The sequence below is a fragment of the Myotis nattereri genome, assembly GCF_964212035.1.
Source record: "Myotis nattereri genome assembly, chromosome: 3".
NCBI classification, from domain to species: Eukaryota; Metazoa; Chordata; class Mammalia; order Chiroptera; family Vespertilionidae; genus Myotis; species Myotis nattereri.
Window position 1 is genome coordinate 139,396,500 of NC_138077.1, and position 14,026 is coordinate 139,410,525.

The following is a 14,026-nucleotide window of genomic DNA, read 5'->3' on the forward strand; positions in this document are numbered from 1 at the left end:
TAATATTATATGTCAATTGTAATTGAAAACTAAAAAACAATTTAAAATTAGAAGCACTAACATATGTAATTTCCAAATTTTTATGAGAATCACTCCTTTCATAATATTGGCTTTAGGTATACAGAAAGGAATGAAAATCACATACATGGATGCCTTTCTAGGGGACGGGCTGCTAGCAAATTTGTCCTGATAGGCAATTTGTTCCACTCTACTATGTCTACCTATTCCATTCATGTTTTTCATGGTATTGAGAAACTTTTCAAAAACATTTCCTCACCTTGCAAGTGCTGGTCTGACCTCCAAATAACTCAGATTCCACAAAATGCAAGTCATTTGAGCAAAACGACCATTACTGAGAATGTTACCTGGTCAGGTAATTCAACAACTTAATGTCAGCAGTGCTCAGGAATGACACCTTTCTCAACGCAAATGAATTTTTCAAATGCTACATTCAGTTTGACACACAGATAGTTTCTGTGACAGGCTTATGAGTGTATTTTTAATGAGTTAAAGATACAAAACCACAGAAGTCATTTTCTTAAAAGTAATTGCAGAACAAGACATTATCTGTTATCAAAGCATATAAAATGTGTTGAAGAAGCTTACAAAGAAAACTGATGCTGTGGGAAATTTTAAGTACATTTCAGATTGACAAATACATAAGAAAATATAAGAAAAATGCCTGGTACATGTTTTTGGAGAATGTTCATGCAAGATAACAGACTTTAAATATAAACAAGTACTTAGAAAACATTTTTAATTACTTAAAAGGATAGCTGTTCTTTTTTAAATGTGTGAATTTGTGAAGTAACTACCAGTAATTACCTGAGGGGGTATAGTTATTGAGCTGGCCTACAAAACTATGCATCCCTCCAAAGACACTTTACTTGTATTGACAAAAATACAAAATGGAAAAGGTACTATACTGTATGGAATCTAATTCAATCACAGAACAGTATGCATTATATAACATATTTCAGTGCTTCTTTTGGTGGATTTTTTCCAGCAGATAGACACTTCAGCAAAGAGATCATAATAATATCTAACATTTGGTGAATTCTTTTCTTAATTTCTTTATTGATTAAGGTATTACATATGTGTCTTTATCCCCCCCATTACCTCCCCGATCCCCCCACTCATGCCCTCACCCCCCTATTGTCTGTGTCCATTGGTTAGGCCTATATGGGTGCATACAAGTTCTTTGGTTGATCTCTCCCCCTTACCTCCATCCTCCCTCTGAGGTTTGATGGTCTGATCGATGCTTCTCTGTCTCTAGATCTGTTTTTGTTCATCAGTTTTTGTTGTTCATTATATTCCACAAATGAGTGAGATCATGTGATATTTATCTTTCTCTGACTGGCTTATTTCACTTAGCATAATGCTCTTCAGTTCCATCCACGCTGTTGCAAATGGTAAGAACTCCTTCTTTTTTACTGCAGCGTAGTATTCCATTGTGTAGATGTACCACAGTTTTTTAATCCACTCATCTACTGATGGGCACTTAGGCTGTTTCCAAATCTTAGCTATGGTGAATTGTGCTGCTATGAACATAGTGGTGCCTATATCCTTTCTGATACGTGTTTCTAGTTTCTTGGGATATATTCCTAAAAGTGGGATCTCTGGGTCAAATGGGAGTTCCATTTTTAGTTTTTTGAGGAAACTCCATACTGTTCTCCACAGTGACTATACTAGTCTGCATTCCCACCAGCAGTGCACAAGGGTTCCTTTTTCTCCACATGAATTCTTGGTATTTACCAATAACTATTCTAAGGAGTAATGTTTTATATTAGTTCATGGAATACTTACATTTGGAAATGATATTTTTCATCTGACTTTATCAGAATTTATTAAATTGTATGATTGACTTCCTTGACCACCCCTCTCTAAATCTATATCAAAAATATTTACGTGACAATGTAAACACTTTTTAAACGTGTCTTTCATGAAACAAATTAACTTTCAAGGTTATCATTAATATCAGGGTAAATGTTGTCATCAAATATTCCTTGGTACTATTCAAATCCTACTTTTGATCTTTTTTCTGAATGATCATTGCTCTACATTACACAGCACATTTTGTCAAATTATTTCAAATAGCTATTATTTGCATTACTTATTCTATTTATTGTCACTAGGTAGGGTCTGTCTAAAAATGTCTATCTAGGGTGAGGGTGAGGGCAGGATTGGGGAGATGAGGGAACATTCAGGGGGGGGGGAAGGACACATTTGTAATATCTTATTCAATAAAGGTGAAAAAATAAATATATAAATAAAATATTCTACTGTGTAAAAAAAATAAAAATAAAAAATAAAAATATCTATCTACTTCATTTGAATGTAATGTTTTCTCCAAAGCTAAAAGCTCCTGGAAGATAGGGTCAGCTTTAATTTGCTTTCATTCTCCCGGGGCCCAGGCAGTACTAGGCACACGGTAGGTGTTTCAGTTGCTTTGAGCTGAAGTCCATTAAGCACTAATGCTTAAAAGGAATTTTCCTCACCTTAGGATGCAGCCTAATAAGCTTGGGAGAGCCTCGGGTGTGAGGTAACAATAAAGTGCACGGTGCCGGCTCAGGTGGTCAATAGAAGGAAACAGGACTCAGCTCCTTCCCTGAGAAGGTCCAACAGTAGCATCTTTAGGAGGGCGACAAGTACAATATAACATGACCTTCCTTCCTGCCCTGACAAAAGTACATGGACTTAAGAAAAGTCAAACGTGCACAATACTACATGGCACACCCAGGCCCTGCTCCGGCTCATGGCTAAGTAGGTAACTTCAGGCACCTCCATCTACCTGGCCCAGGCTCATTTTCCCTTTTGCAATTTTGTAATGACCCCAGAGGTTTCATTTTTATTTTTTAAAATATATTTTATTGATTTTTTACAGAGAGGAAGGTAGAGGCATAGAGAGTTAGAAACATCGATGAGAGAGAAACATCGATTGGCTGCCTCCTGCACACCCCCTACTGGGGATGTGCCTGCAACCAAGGTACATGCCCTTGACCAGAATCAAATCCAGGACCCTTTAGTCCACAGGCCGGTGCTCTATCCACTGAGCCAAACTGGTTAGGGCAACCCCAGAGGTTTTAGAAATAGAGCATTTCCTCTCTTTGTAAGCGCTCAATCAACGACAGCTATTATTACATCTCAGTAGCCTATTGGTAGAGCAAAATGCAGTGGATATTTTATATAACAGCAGACTGTTTAGCAGATGGCTTTGTTAATGAAGGAGACAGAGGGCCTCTCAAACTGAGAAATGGCTGAACCAAAGACAATGATGGCTGGATTACTTTCACCTGGTGAATCTGTGGGACACACCTACCAACTATGTAGTATTTGCAAATCAGTTTTTCTTGTCCAGGGGGAAGAGAGTCTCTTTTTCTGAGCTGGTGGGCATCCTGCAAGCTCCTTTTCTAGCAGCTCCAGGCTGAAGTGAGCCCCGCAGGTACCAGCCCAGGTTCAGCTTTGGCTGCGGTGACCTTGTGCCTCCTCCCAAAAGCTTGTAGGGTAGGGGATTCCCTCCATTCTCCAGGTGAAGCCATATGTCGCTCAGGAGTTGGAGTTACAGGTGGACATTCCCAGGAGAGGAACTATGTAAGAGCAAGGAGGTGAAGGTCACAGAGCACAGAAGGAATAAGATGGATGTGGCCCCAGGCTTCTGCCTTCCATGGCTGAATCGTGGTGTCACTCACCTCTCTAAGCCTCAGTTTCCTCGTCGAGGCACATTTACCATCATAACACTTACCTTGCCTACTTCAAAATGTTGTTTGAAATCAGATAAATGAAGAGACTCCCAAAATAGATTTTGGGAATATATACGGGTCATTATTTCTTCAAGACACTACTTAAGAAGTATAAAGAGCTGAAACTCTCAGGCTCCTGGGGGATCTCAGACAAGTCATTGAACACGGCTTGCCTGGGAACTAGACATAACTCCATCTCGCTGGATTCGTGTGAGATATGAAAATACAAATGCGCTCAGCCTTCTGCAAATTCCAAGGTCAGCAAGACAAAGTCCATTAATCATTTAAATGTTTCTCCCAAGAACGTACCCCGGGTTGATGTCTAAGGCACAGTGAAAGAGCCAGAAACCTTTCTGTTGCCATACAGAGAAACAGAGTCAAGCTGTCGCTCTTCCTGTCCCCTCCTGGCCACATCTTTCTCTACTCCGCACATTTTACCTTTAATTTCTGTTGAACTCAAAGTTTTGCCATTTCTTGCTCCCTCTTTCTTCCTTAGGCTGTTTTTTTTCCCATAACAGACTCTCCAAACCCCATACTGTAGAATGAGAGAGTTAACAGTTCTCCAGGGGACTGAGCTCTGTGCTCCGCTTGCCTGGTCCGATTCAGTCTGCTCTGGGTGCATTTGCTCAGAGTCGGCTGAGGCATCATTAAGTTCCTGGTTCCCTTGGAGATTAGGGCTGTGAAGTTCACATGGGGTGCATTCAGCTCACACATTCTTTCAATCTCTATAAAAATTAAAATGCAGCAGGTATTGTTTCTGCAAATCTCTATGCAAATACTTTCTGCCCGTGCTGACCAAGGAAATCAAGTCCATTAGAGCAGCTAGTGCTCATCCTGCCTTCTAAGAAGAGAAGACTCATAAATATTAGTCTGCTGGAACAGCAAGCAAATTGTTTTTAAATGCATTCTCTCTGGCTTTTAAGTTTCTTTGGCGTTTGAATATGAGCCAATTAATATGCTCTTTGACATAAGAAAAGTGAAAACAAGACACTAAGAAAGGAGTAGATGAAGATCTGAAGAGAACCAAATATTCCAAACCTTACCAGAAAATGCTGGTCGATCCCACTATATTTCTCCCCATTATCCAACATCCCCAAAATCATGTAATCAAGACTACCAAAATGAGAAAAAGTCATTTGCTTAAACATGTAGTGTTACATAGGGTATGAGCATTAAAACATTAATTTCTATTTAAGGAAATCCCCAGTGCCTTTTGGGAAGGCAGTATGGCATAGTTGTTAAGACCTTAGTCTGATAGATCTGGGTTTGAATCCTGACTCTGCCCTGTGCTATCTAGTGACCTTGATTAAAACCTTTCAGTATTTCTGAGGTAGTGGGATTTGATTAGGGGCATCCAAAGGCACACACACACACACACACAAAGAGTATTTATTTTGCCATATAATCCATTCCATGGGTTGCCTGGCAACAATTCAGAGAAATCATCCTTATGATTCTGTTCTTCTAGAACCACTTCTAGTAGCAAAATCTGAATTTGGGTCAGAAAAGTAGAACCAGTAGGAGATAGATAAATAGTTGGATGATAGCTAGCTAGGTAGCTAAGTAATTTGTTACAGGGATTTGGCTTACAGTTGTGGGGGTAACTAAGCAATCCCAACATCCCATCCGTAGGCTGGGCAGTCAGGAAGGATCATGAGTGAAATGAAACTCCATGGGCTGGGGCCAAAACTGTTATCCACCGACAGAATTCCTTCTCACTATAAAGAAAACCTCAGCCCTGATTCTGAGGCCTTCCAACTCGTTCAGTCAGGTCCACCCAGGTTATCCAGGGCAATCTTCCTTACTGAAGCCAAAGTGATGAGAGTGACTAATTATATATGCAAAACACCTTCACAGCAAGACCCAGAGTAGTATTTGATTGAAGAGCTAGACCAGTATAGGAGGGACTGTAGTCTAGTCAAGTTAACACATGAAAACATCATCATAAATATTTCAAAAATCCAATGCTAGGCATAAACCTAAAAAAACTTGCATGATGTCTGTGTGGAAAACTACAAAATTATATGAAGAGATGTGCTTAAACACACATGGAAGGTTACCATGTGCATTAATCAAAAGGCTCGATACTGTGGAGCTGACAATGCTCCCAAACAATAGGTGGATACAATTCTAATGAAATCTCTAACAAATTTTTGTATATCCGTTGAAATTGACAAATGAAATGTGATATTTATGTGGAAGTGTTAAAAGCTAATAATCATCTCAACAATCCTGAACAAGAAGAAAGCTGGACACACTCCAGATGTCAAGTCTTATTACAAAGCTATGTTCATTAAGACAGTATAGATTGCCATGAAAATAGAATAATAAATCAAGAGACCAGAACAGAGTCCAGAAACTAGAAACATAAAATGTGGGGTCATTTGACTTATGATAAAGGGGCTACTCACTGCAATGCAGTGGGGGAAATGATAGACTTTTCTACAAATGGTTCTAGGTCAATTGGATAAGGCATGAACAAAAAGTAAATCTTTGTTTTTACCTCATATCATACACATGTAAAAATCTTTGTCCCAGAGAGGCTGTGGATCTAAATGCGAAAGGTAAAATTTTTTTTAAAAGCTTTTAGAAGAAAATACATGAGAATATCTTCATGACCTTGGAGTGAGCAAAAATCTCATTAATAGGACCAATAACCTCTAACTATAAAGTTATGTTTATGTATATTAAGATATATATTATCATCCAGAATATACGTTCATCAAAGGACACCATTAAGACAGAATAGAGTGGAGAAATAGACCCATATGTATGGAGTCAAATTGATTTTGGTAAATATTATGCATTCCTTTAATTTAGAAAATGAAAATGTTTTCAATAAATGTAGTAAAATTATTAAATAAACATATGGGGGGGAATGATCCTTGACTCCTACCTTACACCTTATTTTTTTTAAATCTCAGGATGTGTCAAAGACCTAAATGTAAAACTAAGTGCTGATAATAAATAGTTTAGTTTTTGATCTGCATGCATTACAGGGTATATATATTTTGTGAAAAATTTCAGCTATACACGATACTTTTTTGTTTGTGTACTATCCCTATATAATAAAAGGCCAATAGCCATAATGACCAAAATGACCAAATGAAAGGTCACCAGGAAGTGCATGGAGCACCTCTCGGTCCCTCCCCCGCGGCCCACAGGCTCCTATCACAGCAAGGCTAGGGGTCCCAGATTGGAGAGGGTGCAGGCTGGGCTGAGGGGACTCCCCTCCCGTGCACAAATTTCATGCACCGGGCCACTAGTATAGGTATAATTTTGATGCATTCACACACGGTGGCTATCATTGTGTTGCCTCTTGTCATTTTTTTTTATTTGACAATCTAAAGGGAAAATAGGTCAGTGTCCCTGACCCCTTTTAAAACAGGTATTGTCTGTTTTAAAAATTCTTATGGCACACCAGTGTGTTGTGACATCCAAGTTGTAAACTGCTGCTCTAGACCAACATTTACTCAGAGGGCCTTTTGAACAAGATATTCTTTTTATGATTTATGCAATCATTTTAATGGTGTTGATAAGTGATATTTCATGGTGCATGTCTTTGTTAAAAATATTATTCTTTTAAACATTACAATATTTCATTCATCTTATACAACACTAGAGGCCGGGTGCACGAATTCGTGCATGGGTAGGGTCCCTCAGCCTGGCCAGTGATCGGGGCCGATTGGGGTCGATCAGGGCAGGCCAGCCGGGGGAAGGGACTGCGGGAGGTTGGCTGTGGGAGTGCAATAAACACCAGGGGGCAGCTCCTGAATTGAGTGTCTGTCTTTTGGTGGTCAGTGGGTGTCATAGCTACTGGCTGGTCGTCTGGTCATAATGGTCGCTTAGGCTTTTATATATAGAGATTCCTATTAGTTGCAAAGAGACACATATTCCTGTACCAGTTTTACAAATAAGCAAAACTGAGTCATAATGGAGCATACTATAGACAGCAGAGAACTGAATCTAAGTTTTTCTAACTATATAATGTTAGATAAGAAAACTAGTGATTCATTCTCATTTTTTCCTAAAATATTGTACTGTTTTTGTGACTTCCCATGAGAATTTCCTTTCAGGAACTTTAGCTCATTCGTTATGTGCTTAGACTTTGCTAAGTGGGGAAAGGCCAGCATTCAAATGCTGGCAGTAACGTTACATTAAGAAGCTGACACTGGCATCACAACTGTCTTCTAGAAATGCAGTTTAAGTAGTTGTGGGCATACACATAAAATATGTGTATAGAATCCTAATATATAAAAACCCTGGGCCGTAATGACTTGTCATGACTGAGGCTCGACCAACCTGAAGTCAGTCCTGCAGTCAGTGCTGGGTTGCCACGCTGCAGGTGTGGTGCCCCAGGGGGATGCGAATCAGGGCCAGAGAGAGGCCTGAAGAGAGAAGCAGGGAGTGATCTGTTGCCTCTGTGGCAGCTTTTGATCAGCACTTGCCTCTTTCTTTCCCTCCCAGTCTGGCCAGCAGCCATGCCTCCATTTCCCTCCAGGCCTCCACCAGAGCTGCTGATCAGCCCGCCTTTCTGATAAGGCCCCGTTGATAGGCCCAGAGACGCTGACTGGCATAGGAACTGACCAGTCAGAACCAAATGTGGGTGCTGTGAAGAACCAATGGCTGTCTAGGAGGTGAAGTTTTTGATGCTGACTGGCATAGGAACCAACCAATCAAAACCAAATCTGGGTGCTGTGAGGAGCCAATGGCTGCCTAGGAGGCAGAGCTTTTGTTGCTGACTGGTATAGAAACCAACCAATCAGAACCAAATTGGCCAGCAGAGGAGGGCCATTGGGGATGAGATCAGGCTGGCAGGGGAGAGCCATTGGGGGCGAGATCAGGCCAGCAGGGGAGGGCAGTTGGGGCAACCAGGCCAGCAGGGGAGGGCCATTGGGGGCAAGATCAGGCTGGCAGGGGAGGGCAGTTGAGGGCAAGGTCAGGCCAGCAGGGGAGGGCAGTTGGGGCAAGATCAGGTCGGCAGGGGAGGGCAGTTAGGGATGATCAGATAGGCAGAGGCAGTTGGGGGAGAGATCAGGCCAGCAGGGGAGGGCCCTTGGGGCTGAGATCAGGCCGGCAGGGGAGGACAGTTGAGGGCAGCCAGGCCGGCAGGGGAGGGCAGTGGAGGCAAAATCAGGCTGGCAGGGGAGGCCATTGGGAGCAATCAGGCCTGCAGGGGAGGGCAGTTGGGGGCAACCAGGCTGGCAGGGGAGGGCAGCTGGGGGCGAGATCAGGCCAGCAGGAGAGGGCAGTTAGGGGCGATCAAGCAGGCAGGCAGAGGCAGTTAGGGGTGATCAGGCAGGCAGGTGAGGGGTTAGGAGCCAGCGGTCCCAGATTGCAAGAGGGATGTCCTAAACCAGCAGTCGGACATCCCCCAAGGGGTTCCCAATTGGAGAGGGTGCAGGCTGGGCTGAGGGAACTGCCCCTCCCCCTGCACAAATTTCATACACTGGGCCACTAGTATGCCAATAATCATTGCTGCCTATCACCCTACATATCTCCCAAGTTAGAGAAAAAAGTGTGTGTGTGTGTGTGTGTGTGTGTGTGTGTGAGAGAGAGAGAGAGAGAGAGAGAGAGAGAGAGAGAGAGACACCAATATGAAGTAAAGGGAGGAAGAAAACTTACACACAAATCCCACAGAACATAGCTTGGTAGTTCTATTCTTCCTTCTTTGCGTGGCAGCCACAGGGAATGACCAGAGAGTAAAAGTTTTTGATTTTCTGCAGCCTTTAGTCAGAGGGCATGCCATGTAGATGGAGTAATTCCTATGATTTGGGTAATTAATTTAGGAAACCTAGTACATTTTACCAGCTAAGAGTTGATTACTCCTCCCTGAAACCAAATTTATTTTTATTTTCTCATTATATTTTCCATGCAATTTTCCATGAAAATAGATAAGAAACTGTATTTCCTGGGCATGCCAGGCTCTCAGGAGTGAGTATTTAGATAGGGAACACAGTCCCGCATCCCTGAGAGCAAATGGCATCTCTGCTCTGATCTAAATTTGACCAATTTTGACTGGAGAATTTCAAGTTTCTGAATGTGTTTGTTTTTTTTTTAAATATATTTTATTGATTTTTTACAGAGAGGAAGGGAGAGAGATAGAGAGTTAGAAACATCGATGAGAGAGAAACATCGATCAGCTGCCTCCTGCACATCTCCCACTGGGGATGTTCCCGCAACCCAGGTACATGCCCTTGACCGGAATCGAACCTGGGACCTTTCAGTCCGCAAGCCGAAGCTCTATCCACTGAGCCAAACCGGTTTTGGCTGAATGTGTTTTTAAGTCCTGTTTTCAAATTCACTCCTTTCAATTAAATATCTTTCTTCCAAGTTTAGATTTTAAAAAATATTGCCCAATTATTCCCTAGTAAAACATTATCTCCAAGTGTTTCTTAAATACTAAGTTAATTCATTTTCTTGAGATATCACACATACAAATGATAACATACAGGTCTGTTTTGTGGCAGTGATGCCAAGGAATTAAGGGCCGGACTTCCCCACTCAAGTGGGAATGAGGCTCTTGGGGTGCCCTTCAAAGAAGCATTTTCAGAAGCTCCCACGGGAGGAATGTGGAAGAAGGCTTTATCTGCATGGAGTTACATTTCTCAAGTTCCAAAGCCCCATTTCCCTCAAAGAAAGAGGGCCAGTCCTGAAAGAGGGGCGGCTGGGAGTTCAGCAAAGTCAGAAACGGGGCCAGTATCCAGAGCTTCCGTTCCGTGTCGCAGCCGGGTGTGGTTCAGCTTCGGGCCAGATGAAAGGCCACCGGTCCATGTGTGGAGCACCACATGGTGGTGGGCCAGGCGGGCACAGGGGAGGTGCCCCTGCAACAGGAGCCTCAAGAAAAAGCTCAGCGAGAGAGAGAGAGAGAGAGAGAGAGAGAGAGAGAGAGAGAGAGAGAGAGCACATTTCCTTTGTTTGGAAGTTCACGTATTTCGATGTTGCGTGCTTGCAGTGTTCACATCCATTCTGGCCACTGACTCGCTCTCAGGTTTGATTGATAGGCAAGTACCTTCCCAAGGCACTCAGACCTTACTGGGCATGAGCCTAAACTGACTTTGTCTCGTCCCTCCTGCCATTAATCAGCAGGGAATAGACTTGGAGAGTGTTAAATGTAGCTTTTTGGCAAAGCTGTATAAATGGTGTGCCTATATCTAGTCTTTCCCTTTACTCCTCTCCTGTTAATAACCATATTACTACAATGGTATCAGCAGGGAGCACCATGCGTTTAGCACAGCAATCTATTAAACCACACACGCATTATTCATTAACACTGATGGACATTAATGCATAAAGCCCTACTCATTAACTGGAAAAGTAAACCCCCTTGTGTAAAAATAAATCACACCCCCAGCCATAGAAAGGCATTTATTTTTATCTTTAAATTTGCCTTTTGCCCTGGCTGGGTAGCTCAGTTGGTTAGAGCATCATCCCAATGTTACGAGGAAAGGAGACCTGGCCCTGAGCAGGTCTATCTAGGGTTGGCTCGTAGTGTGTGGTTCTTGACTTTGTGCAGGAAAAATTTCACAATACCAGTCCAGGCGACTATGAGGGAACGTTTATTAAAACTGGGGACAGTGAAAGAAGAAAGGGTGTAGCATAGAAGAAGCAACAGGAGAGGCCGGGCTGGGCTGCCCTTGCTCTCTGGGAAGTCAGAGAAAGGGGGGCCTTGGGATGAGGCTCAGGGGACTAGTCTGCCATGAGCTGCCGCTGCTCATTGCCCCCCAAGCTGCAAGTCTGGTGGGTTCCCTTCGAGATAAGGAGATGCATGCCTGTGGTGGAAAGTGAGGGAAGCAGAGAGGAAAGGGGATGATGGGGGCTGCTCCCCAGAGGAAGAGCATGAGTGGGTCCTCTGCTCTGATGTTTTATCTCTTTCACACAGGAGGGAATCTTAGGGGAGGTCTCAGGGGAAGGTTTCAACAGAATATTAATCAGTTTTATAGCTGTGCTCCTCCAGGGTCGTGGTCTCCACTGATTGGTTAGTGTCAGGGCAGGGTGTCATCAGTAATCGAAGCTGGTCCTGGTATTGCCCACCTGGTTTTGCTGTTTTTCTGGGTCTGGAGCTAAAATACAACTGTCAGTTTGTTCATCTATCTGTCTCAGTTTCCCTGTTCCACTTGTCCTGGATTACTGACTGACTCACCAGTATTCCAAGGTTTTGGTCGATCTCTGGTCAAGGCACATGCAAGAATGCATAAATGGAATAAATCTCTCTCCTTCTTCCTTCTTCCTTCCTCCCCCCTCCCCTACCCCCCTCCCCCTCCTCCTCCCCTCCCCCCCTTCTCCTTCTCCTCTCCTCTCCTCTTCTCTCTCTCTCTCCTCTCCTCTCCTCTCTCTCTCTCTCTCTCTCTCTCTCTCTCTCTCTCTCTCCCTCCCTCCCTCCCTCCCTCCCTCCCTCCCTCTCTTTCTCTCTCCCCTGTGGATGATAAGGGGCCACATACTAAACCTGACAAGCTCAGAGGAGGCCTGTGTGGCTGACTTAGAAACTCAGAGACTCGAAGTAACCACATAGGATAATCTGAAATTAAAACTTTTAAACTAAAAGCAGTTTATGGTGGGTGGTCATGTCCTAGGCTAGAAGCTTCCCTGACAAAGGTCAACTTTCACCTTAATTGAGTCTGTCTATTGTCTTTCCACATCTAGATAACATACCTTTGGGATTTCAGGAGAACTTCCTTTTTTCCAGACCCCTCAGGGTGGAGACCACAACTCCTCTCATTGTTATTGTTGACTGTTAACTATCCAGTACCCACCTATGTAAAGAAACCTATGTAAAGGAAGCCTATGTCTATCATTGTACTTTTTTTCCAGTCCCAGAGGTTCCCCCACCCCCATCCCACTTTGCTTTCTTCTGCCTCCCTAATCTATCACCAATGGATTTCATGTAACCCATTTATGTCTTCCCTTTTTATTGTATGAGATAAGATGCAAAACTGCCATTCTCTCCAGCATTATCTCAATCCATTAAGATTGTACTTCATGACAATTGTCAACAATTTGGCTCAAATAAACGCACAAAAATTCTCTATAGGTTTGAATGTTTCTTATGTTGACACTCTAAAATAATTTAATTAAAATTCGTTGTTAGGTGCTTGTCTAATAAATGCAATTGAACTATTCTATAATATCTTTTTTTGTAGCAAAGATTTGGCCATTCTGAGAACAAATTCCATGTCCTAAAGTCTGTCTACTTCAAGCCCCATGGAACAGTTAGAACTAGTGTTATCCTTCACTCTGTCACTAATGTTTCATGACACACAGGAAAGTGGATAAATGTTTTGCAGGCTGACAATAACGCATGTACATCTTATTATAGGGAAAAGTTTTGGCTGAGTTTCAGGCAAAAAGTCCTCTTGAACTCAAAGTGCCACCCTTACCTGCTTCTTCCTGAAATGGTGAGTAATGTTTTCAGCTGGAAAATGGGATAATAACAAGACCTATCTCATCAGGTTGTTTGGAGAACTAAATAAAATAAAATACACGGAGTGCTTGCCATATGACCTGTCACAGCCAGACAGAAGACAGAAAAGAAAGCTAAAATGATCCACCAATTAATTGAAGCCAATTAAATCATGATAATTAGGCCCTACTATGTGTTAGTCACTCTAAAGGATACTTACCTTACACAAGCAATCCTCACAATTCTGATAAACAACAATCATTATCCCCATTGTATACATAAACAATGTTACAGTTTATAGGACTTTGACTCAAAGAGGTTAAGTATTGTCCTGGCTGGTTGGGCTCAGTGGGTAGAGTGTGGGGACTGAAGGGTCCCAAGTTCAATTCCGGTCAAGGGCACATGCTGGGATTGTGGACATGATCCCCAGTAGGTGGTGTGCAGGAGGAAGCCAATCAATGATTCTCTCTCATCGTTGATGTTTCTATCTCCCTCTCCCTTCCTCTCTGAAATCAATAAAAATATTTAAAAAAAAAAAAAAAAAAAAGAAGGTAAGCATCTCTCTCCAGCTCACACAGATTTTGGCACAAGGATCCTATGTGATTAAGCTCTATGCTCTTTCTCTGATCAAGAAAAGCTGAAGAACAACTGAAGAAGGGAAACTATTTGTCCTAGAAAAATATCTAAAAGTCCATAAATTGCCATGATCTTTTTTGTAGCTTCTCAGAGAATTTTTGTAGATAATAATTTATAAAACTAGAAATATTTTTAACAATATCATCAAGTCTTATTGGACTCATTGACAGAAATTAGAATTTTAAGCATCTTTAGCATAAAATTAATGAGTGCCAGAGTAACTTTGGAACCTTGCAAGCTACCTCAGTTC